This window comes from Ursus americanus, chromosome 28 (genome assembly GCF_024610735.1).
Source record: "Ursus americanus isolate L20-20 chromosome 28, mUrsAme1.1.p, whole genome shotgun sequence".
Classification (NCBI taxonomy): domain Eukaryota; kingdom Metazoa; phylum Chordata; class Mammalia; order Carnivora; family Ursidae; genus Ursus; species Ursus americanus.
The window spans coordinates 19,314,009-19,322,971 of record NC_142154.1 but is presented as its reverse complement, the minus strand read 5'-3'; the positions used below and the strand labels follow the sequence as shown (position 1 = coordinate 19,322,971).

The 8,963-nt window shown below is 39.8% G+C and overlaps 1 pseudogene; it reads left to right on the top strand.

Moving 5' to 3' along the window:
* The first annotated feature begins 1,483 nt into the window (after positions 1–1,483).
* Positions 1,484–5,438, top strand: LOC148107573 (3-oxoacyl-[acyl-carrier-protein] reductase pseudogene; annotated as a pseudogene).
* The last annotated feature ends 3,525 nt before the right edge of the window (positions 5,439–8,963 follow it).

Sequence of the window (8,963 nt, the reverse complement as noted above, 5' to 3'; positions counted from 1 at the left end):
TTCTCATTCTCAGAATTTCTCTGACTTCCCTTTTTACCTTCCTCTTCTACCACCTCCTTTCCCATCAGCTGGAAAAAGTTCTCTGCTTTTAAGGACTCATGATGAAATCAGGTGCGTAGAGAGAATCTCTGACTCTTAATGTCACCTGACTTGGAACTTTCATTACAACTACAAAATCCCTTCTTGGCAGCGCCTAGATTAATGTTTGACTGAATAACTACTGACAGGACTCCTGGGACATGAGGGCATTATTAGGACCCTGCCTACCACATCCGTGCACATAAAAGAGACAAAAGGCCAATTCCTAGTTGACACAAGGGCTACCCTTTCTATCCTGAGCCCCACTGCAATAAAACAACCAGTCAGTCGCTCAGAGAAATTGATGCATTACAGTAGGTATTCCAACCCACTTCCTTTTCTACACACATTGACCCTTGACTACCACATTAGGACCAATAGAAGAACAACACTGGTTACTCCTTTGTGCTTCCATGCCTGTCAACTACCTGGCAGAAGACTTTATATAAATGTGGCTGTCAGATCAAGTGCTCACTGGAAAGATTATTCTTAGAAAATAAAGAACCACTAGAAACACAATTTCACAGCATATTATTTCTGCACTTGACTTTCTTAAACTGGCCCAGACAATGACTTTTGGAACTTTAGATCCCTTACTCCAAATGGCACATGACAATTGATGAGCAAAAGCTCTGTTGATGGAAGGAATGGGATGGGAAGAGAACCTATAAAGATAAAGGTAGTTCCTTCTTGGTCATTGCCTAAGCCATTTTAATATTCTCTGAAATCAGAAGTTATTCAAGGAATAAACCAGTCATAGATCCTCAGAACAACCACAACAAATTCCTTGTACAAGTCTAAGCATGGCCTTCTTACAAACCTAGTGGAAAGGGATATCAGTTTATGCAAGACTTAAAAGCCATTCCTGGAGTTATTCCTAGTTTTCCAGAAGTGCATAATGCTAATGTTCTTCTCTTTCCAGTTCCACTTACAGGTAAATAGTTCACGGTACTGGCCTCACTCACCTTCATGAGCATTTCTGTGAATAAAGACAGTTGATGGGTTTTCCTTTATTTGGAATGACTAACAATATAGTTGGTCAATAATGCCTCGGGGATTCACCCAGGCACCTTTAATTACTTCCAGCCTTTAAGTAATAACTTAAAAAGGTAACATTCTTAAAAGGTTAAGATTTCATTCAGTGTAGAAGACCTTACTTCATATTTACCTCTCCTGGAAAATAATGATTCAACCTACCTCTTGGAAGAGGAAGTGGCTGAATATGGTAAAGCCTGAAGGAAAAGTTACAGTTTTACCAAGAGGTAGTACAGTAGTGAGGAGGTGACCTCTCTACCAAAGAGCATCCTCTACCCCAAAACTGGATTGAATGGATCCAGCAATATTCAAACCCAACAACTAAATGGGAACGGATAGGATTTGCAGAACTTAAGAGGTATTATAGGCAATGGGTTCCCAATCTTTCCAGACTAACTGGACTCCTTCAAGAACTTACCAAAAACAGGTAATCAGAATTTACTTAAGAAGCTGCAACTGGCTTTGCCACTTCGAAATCTAAATTATAGGCGACCCCCATCCCAGGTCTACCAGAATACAAAAAAAAAAAAAATCATCATCATCATCATCATCATCATCATCATCATCATCTTATGTCCTTTCAGTACATTTCCTTGTGCTGAAGCAAAAAAAAGGGTGTCAGGAGGGTACCCGTGATAGAGGCTTGGGCTCAGCAACATGGGAAACACCGCCTCCTATTTAGGTATTTCTCTAGATTCAATGGCTAGTGTCTTCCTCCCTATTATGTGCCATGACTGTGGCTGCAAAACTGGTAGATGCTTCTGTGGATGTCACTCTTGCCACACCACTAATTCCATAGGTTCCACATGCTGTTCAATCCTGACTACTAGCTAGCAACATCCAGTAAGGCTCAGTAGGCAGATTCTCTATGACTGACGGCTATTGCTGGCCTCTCGTATGACCATTTGTCACTGATGGAATCTCAATCCTGCAGTGTTCCTTCCACCACTTGATGAAGGAGCCTCATGACTCTATAACGGCAACTGTAAAATTGAGTGTCCAAGAGGAAGATCAAGTTGATGTTTCCCTAGGGAATGTGGAACAAGTGTTCTTTTTAAATGATCAAGGTCAATACCATTGAGGTTTGGCAGCGACTGCATAAAACTGTGTAAGAGGATAAATTTCCACCCAAATCTGGGTCAGCCCAAGTGGTGGAACTAATAGCCTTGACAAGAGCAGGTGTCAAAAGGGTACAAGTTAAGGCACATAGTGAGAGCAATGATAAAGAAGGTGAAGGGAATGCACTGGTAGATCATTAAACAACATAAGTGGCACTTTTGTCCTTGCTGATAGGACTTAATTATGATGAGACAAATATAAGAAAATGAATATATTTATACATAAAATCTATTTCAGACATAGGATATTCAGCCTCAGGTTCAGGACAAAAAAAACATTTGCTAAAATCAAGTTGTTCTGTCAATTTCAATGGTTCCTAATGCAGCTAAAATGGCCCTTTGGTTGCGCCCAAAAAATGACGTAAAGGTTAACCAAAATGCAATAACACTGCTTCCACCATGAATAAGAGTTTACGGGGAGATTTCTCCTTGGTAGCTAGAGATGTGGAGGGCTTATGCCTAATCTGTACCATCATAACCCAGAAAAAAAAAAAAAACTGCGAAGGTGGGATACATATGGGTCTGAGCCATATTCCAGAGGAATTTCAAACTCATAAAGATGGGGGCACCTGGGTGGCTCAGTTGGCTAAGCGTCTGCCTTCGGCTCAGTCATGATCCCAGGGTCCTGGGATCAAGCCCCACATTGGGCTCCCTGCTCAGCGGGGAACCTATTTCTCCCTCTTCCCCCCACCTGTGCACTCTCTCTCACTATCTCTGTCACTGTCTCTCTCTCTCAAATAAATTAAAAAATCTTAAAAAAAAACACACACATAAAGATGGGCTTTATGCAGTTACCCAAGTCACAAGATTATGAACATGTGCTCGGGATCACTTATAAAGTCTGGATGGCAAAGACTTCTCAAGCAGAAAAGTCACTGCAAGAATTGCAGTATCTACACAAATTGTTAGACAATGTTTTTTCCCACCTGGGGGATACTAGCCCTACTCCCTAGTGTTAAAGGTACTGGGACAGTCATAAAGGAACTTGGTAAGGTGTTCTCATTTAATTAAAAGTCGTATTGCTCTCACTCACCACAGTTTCCAGGAAAAGCAGAGGTACCAAAGGAACTCTCAAAAACTTTAAATTGGGGCGGCAGGAGCAGGAAGGGTACAGTGGTACTTCTTTGTGGCAGTCGGGCTTTTTTTCATTTCAGCCGAGGTAGTTTAAAAGTTGAGGGAATATGGAAAAGAGCTGCCCCTCCTAGCCCTCTTTCTCCTGAGTTTGTGACTCTGAGGTCCAAGATGGGCAGTCTGCTCTGTTCTGGGGAGGCTCCCAGGGCACTGGCAGGGCACTGGCCCAATTAATGGCCCAGAAAGTCTACCGATTGGCCATCATCCCCAGGACTCTGGAAGGGGCCAAAGCCCCTGGAGCTGGTGACCTTGGTGGAGGTCATTTGTCATTTAGCTATGATGCTGCCGAAGAGCGTAAGGCTCAAAATACATTTGAAGAGATGGAGAAAAAAGTTGGGTCGAGTGTATCTCTTGGTAAATGAGCTGGAATTAACAGGGACAGCAGTTTAGTAAGAACAAAACCTGAAAGTATGGTATCTCAGCACATACTACTCTCTTGGGCTCCACGCTGACTTGGAACGCGGCCGGGAAGACTATGATTCAACACCAGAGAGGGTCTATTGTTACTGTAGGATGCATTATTGGCTTAAAAGACAATTCTGGCCAATCTGTGTACAGTGCCAGTAAAGGAAGATTCTTTGAATTTGCACATACTCCTGCTAAAGGAGTAACAAGAAAGAAAATTACAGTGAATGTAGTTGTACCAGGATTGGTTCACACAGAGAGGATGAAAGACTTAAACATTTAAAGAAAAATACCTCTCTTGGGAAGTTTGGAGAACCTATTAATGTGCACATGACATTGTGTTTCTTTTGGAAACACAATATATGGTTACATTTTTTTATGAATTATATTTTTTATTATATTATGTTAGTCAATGGGGCGCCTGGGTGGCACAGTGGTTAAGCGTCTGCCTTCGGCTCAGGGCGTGATCCTAGCGTTCTGGGATCGAGCCCCACATCAGGCTCCTCCGCTATGAGCCTGCTTCTTCCTCTCCCACTCCCCCTGCTTGTGTTCCCTCTCTCGCTGGATGTCTCTATCTCTGTCAAATAAATAAATTAAAAAATCTTTAAAAAAAAAACATACAGTACATCCCTGGTTTTTGATGTAAAGTTCGATGATTCATTAGTTGCGTATAACACCCAGTGCACCATGCAATACGTGCCCTCCTTACTACCCATCACCAGCCTATCCCATTCCCCCACAGCCTCCTCTCTGAAGCTCTCAGTTTGTTTCCCAGAGTCCATAGTCTCTCGTGGTTTATTCCCCCTTCTGTTTACCGCCCCCCTTCATTCTTCCCTTCCTTCTCCTACCAATCTTCCTACTTCTTATGTTCCATAAATGAGTGAAACCATATTATAATTGTCTTTCTCTGCTTGACTTATTTCACTTAGCATTATCTCCTCCAGTGCCGTCCATGTTGCAGCAAATGTTGAGAAATCATTCTTTCTGATAGCTGAGTGATATTCCATTGTATATATGGACCACAACTTCTTAATCCAGTCATCTGTTGAAGGGCATCTTGGCTCCTTCCACGATTTAGCTATTGTGGACAATGCTGCTATGAACATGAGCATATGGCCCTTCTCTTCACTACGTCTGTATCTTTGGGGTAAACACCCAGTAGTGCAATGGCTGGCTCATAGGGTAGCTCAATTTTTAACTTTCTGAGGGACCTCCACACGGTTTTCCAGAGTGGCTGTACCAACTTGCACTCTCACCAACAATGTAGGAGGGATCCCCTTTCTCCACATCCTCTCCAACAATTGTTGTTTCTTGCCTTGTCTATTTTTGCCATTCTAACTGTCATAAGGTGGTATCTCAGTGTGGTTTTGATTTGAATTTCCCTGATGGCTAATGATTTTGAACATTTTTTCATGTGTCTGTTAGCCATTTGTATGTCTTCATTGGAAAAGTGTCTGTTCATATCTTCTGCCCATTTTATGATTTGTTTCTTTCTTGTGTATTGAGTTTGAGAAGTTCTTTGTAGATCTTGGATACCAGTCTTTTATCTGTTTATGGTGCCTGAGTTGTGCACCATGTATGGTCACGCCTGGGTGATCTCAGGATCATGAGTTAGAATTGCCATGTATTACAGGACATGTTCTGGTGGTGGAGGGGGATTACAACTCATGATATAATCAGATTTTTAAGTTATAATAATGATTAGAATCAAGGGCACACTTTTGGTTGACTCTTGATTTGACAGGCATACCTACATGGGTGATATTTGCTACAAATGTTCATTTCCATTTTTACATGACTATGTCTGAAAAGAACAACGTGTGACCAATTGTGTTTTCTAAAAGGTATGTACCAATTGAAAATAATAGTAAATAAATAAATAAATAAATAAATAGTATGTACCTTATAGTCTGTAGCAACTTTAGTAAACAGACATTTTGCAAGTGACCAAAACAGGTATTATCTTAATTTATGTATTTTCTCTCAAAATTATATAGCCTAGTTGCTTTGAATTGTTTCATTGTATCAGACTAAATTTGCTAGAAGTTAACCTTGTGGGCCACTGCCAAAATAAAAGTATTTACAGGGCACTGTTTAGTTGTCAATACTTCAGCAACCCTGCTAAAAGTTAAGTATTGTATTCCTTTTCCATATGCCTTGGAAGATCAGTTGTTACACAGGTTAAAAAAAAAGTGTCAGTATCCATTAGATACAGACATGAGTTTAGAGTCTGGCTTCTTTGAGTGGCATTACTCTTGACTGAGCAGCTGGGCAAAATAACCTACCAATATAAGTGTAGAATAATTGACCCCCATAAAAATTCTCAAAGATGATGAGGATTAACCCTTCAGGTTTTACTATCTGGTACAATAATGAACTACACAGATCTCATCAACTTAGGAAATAGAAGCAATTTTTTTTAATTCACTAAACACTCAGTAGGGCAAACTACTTAAAAACATCTAAGAGGGGCGCCTGGGTGGATCAGTCAGTTGAACATCCAATTCTTGGTTTCGGCTTGGGTGGTGATCTCAAGCTAGTGGAATTGAGTCCCTCATTGGGCCCGTGTTCAGTGGGGTGTCTGCTTCCCCTTTCCCTCTGCACCCCCCACTCACACACTCTGTCTCTCGAATATATACATGAATCTGTTAAAAAAATCAGCATAAGAAATAATGACATTTTAAAAATTAAGAGTATTTTGCATTAATAAATATAATGATTCCTAACCTAAAATTTTAGAAAAATAATAGCTAATTACTTATGATTAGTCATAAATGATAATGTAAATAAATATGCAATAACAATGAATTAAATATCTTTACAAGGAGCAAGTAAAGCATTGGTCTTTTTTTTTTTTTAATAATGATTTTTTATTATATTATGTTAGTCACCATACAGTACATCCCCGGTTTTCGATGTAAGGCTCGATGATTCATTAGTTGTGTATAACACCCAGTGCACCATGCAATATGTGCCCTCCTTACTACCCATCACCGGTCTATCCCATTCCCCCACCCCCTCCCCTCTGAGGCCCTCGGTTTGTTTCTCATAGTCCATAGTCTCTCATGTTTCATTCCCCCTTCTGATTACCCCCCCTTTCTTTATCCCTTTCTTCCCCTACTGATCATTCTAGTTCTTATGTTCCATAGATGAGAGAAATCATATGATAGTTGTCTTTCTCTGTTTGACTTATTTCACTAAGCATTATCTCCTCCAGTGCCGTCCATGTTGCAGCAAATGTTGAGAACTCATTCTTTCTGATTGCTGAGTAATATTCCATTGTATATATGGACCACAACTTCTTAATCCAGTCATCTGTTGCAGGGCATCTCGGCTCCTTCCACGATTTAGCTATTGTGGACATTGCTGCTATGAACATTGGGGTGCATATGGCCCTTCTCTTCACTACGTCTGTATCTTTGGGGTAAACACCCAGTAGTGCAATGGCTGGATCATAGGGTAGCTCAATTTTTAACTTTTTAAGGGACCTCAACACGGTTTTCCAGAGTGGCTGTACCAACTTGCATTCCCACCAACAATGTAGGAGGGATCCCCTTTCTCCACATCCTCTCCAACAATTGTTGTTTCTTGCCTTGTCTATTTTTGCCATTCTAACTGGCATAAGGTGGTATCTCAGTGTGGTTTTGATTTGAATTTCCTTGATGGCTAATGATTTTGAACATTTTTTCATGTGTCTGTTAGCCATTTGTATGTCTTCATTGGAAAAGTGTCTGTTCATATCTTCTGCCCATTTTTTGATTTGTTTATTTGTTTCTCGTGTATTGCGTTTGAGAAGATATTTGCCCAAGAATGAAAGATAAAGACAAACTGAATGTAAAATATCAGCAACATCTATTTTGCGTTGAACTCTTTGGTGGTGAATAGTGTGATATTTAAATGTCATTGGATTCATGTTGGTTTTTATTATTTATCATTTAAAAATGTTTTTTCGAATTTTTATTTAAATTCTAGTTAATATATAGTATAATATTGGTTTCAGGAGTAGAATTTAGTGATTCATCACTTACGTATACTACCCAGTGCTCATCACAAGTGCCTCCTTAATACCTATCACCCATCAAGCCCATTCCCTTCTCACCTCCGCTCCAGCAACCCTCGGTTTGTTCTCTATTATTAAGAGTTTCTTATGGTTTGCTTCTCTCTCTCTCTCTTTGCTATTCCGTATGTTCATCTGTTTTGTTTCTTAAATTCTACATATGAATGAACTCATATGGCATTTGTCTTTCGCCGACTTAATTTGCTTAGCATAATACACTCTAGCTCCATCCACATCATTGCAAATGATGAAATTTCATTCTTTTGATGGCTGAGTAATATTCCATTAGTACTCCATTATTACATACACATACCACATCTTCTTTATCCATTCATCAGTTGGTGGACATTTGGGTTCTTTCCATAATTTGGCTGTTGTTGATTGTGCTGCTATAAACATCGGCATGCATGTGTCCCTTCAAATCAGTATTTTTGTATCCTTTGGGTAAATATCTAGTAGTGCAATTGCTTGGTTATAGGGTAGCTCTATTTTCAACTTTTTGAGGAATCTCCATACTGTTTTCCAGAGTGGCTGTGCCAGTTTGCATTCCCACCAACAGTGTAAGAGGGTTCCCCTTTCTCCGCATCCTCACCAACATCTGATGTTTCCTGTGTTGATGATCTTAGCCATTCTGACCAGTGTGAGGTGGTATCTCATCGTGGTTTTGATTTGTATATCCCTGATGAGTGATGTTGAGTATTTTTTCATGTGTCTGTTGGCCATCTGGTTGTCTACTTTGGAAAAAAGTCTGTTCATGTTTTGCCCATTTCTTAACTGGATTATTTGTTTTTTGGGTGTTGAGTTTGATAAGTTCTTTACAGATTTGAATACTAACCCTTTATCAGATATGTCATTTGCAAATATTTTCTGTCTTTTGGTTTTATTGTTTTCTTCACTGTGCAGAAGCTTTTTATCTTGATGCCATCCCAGTAGTTCATTTTTGCTTTTGTTTCCCTTGCCTCCAGAGGCTTGTTTAGTAAGAAGCTGCTACGGCCAAGGTCAAAGAGGTTGTACCTGTGTTCTCCTCCAGGATTTTGATGGTTTAAATGTTTTAAATATTTACTGCATTTCTATAGATTTATTGAAGCTGAACATTATTTTATATAAACATTTAATTTTATAATGCAAGTCATTGCAAA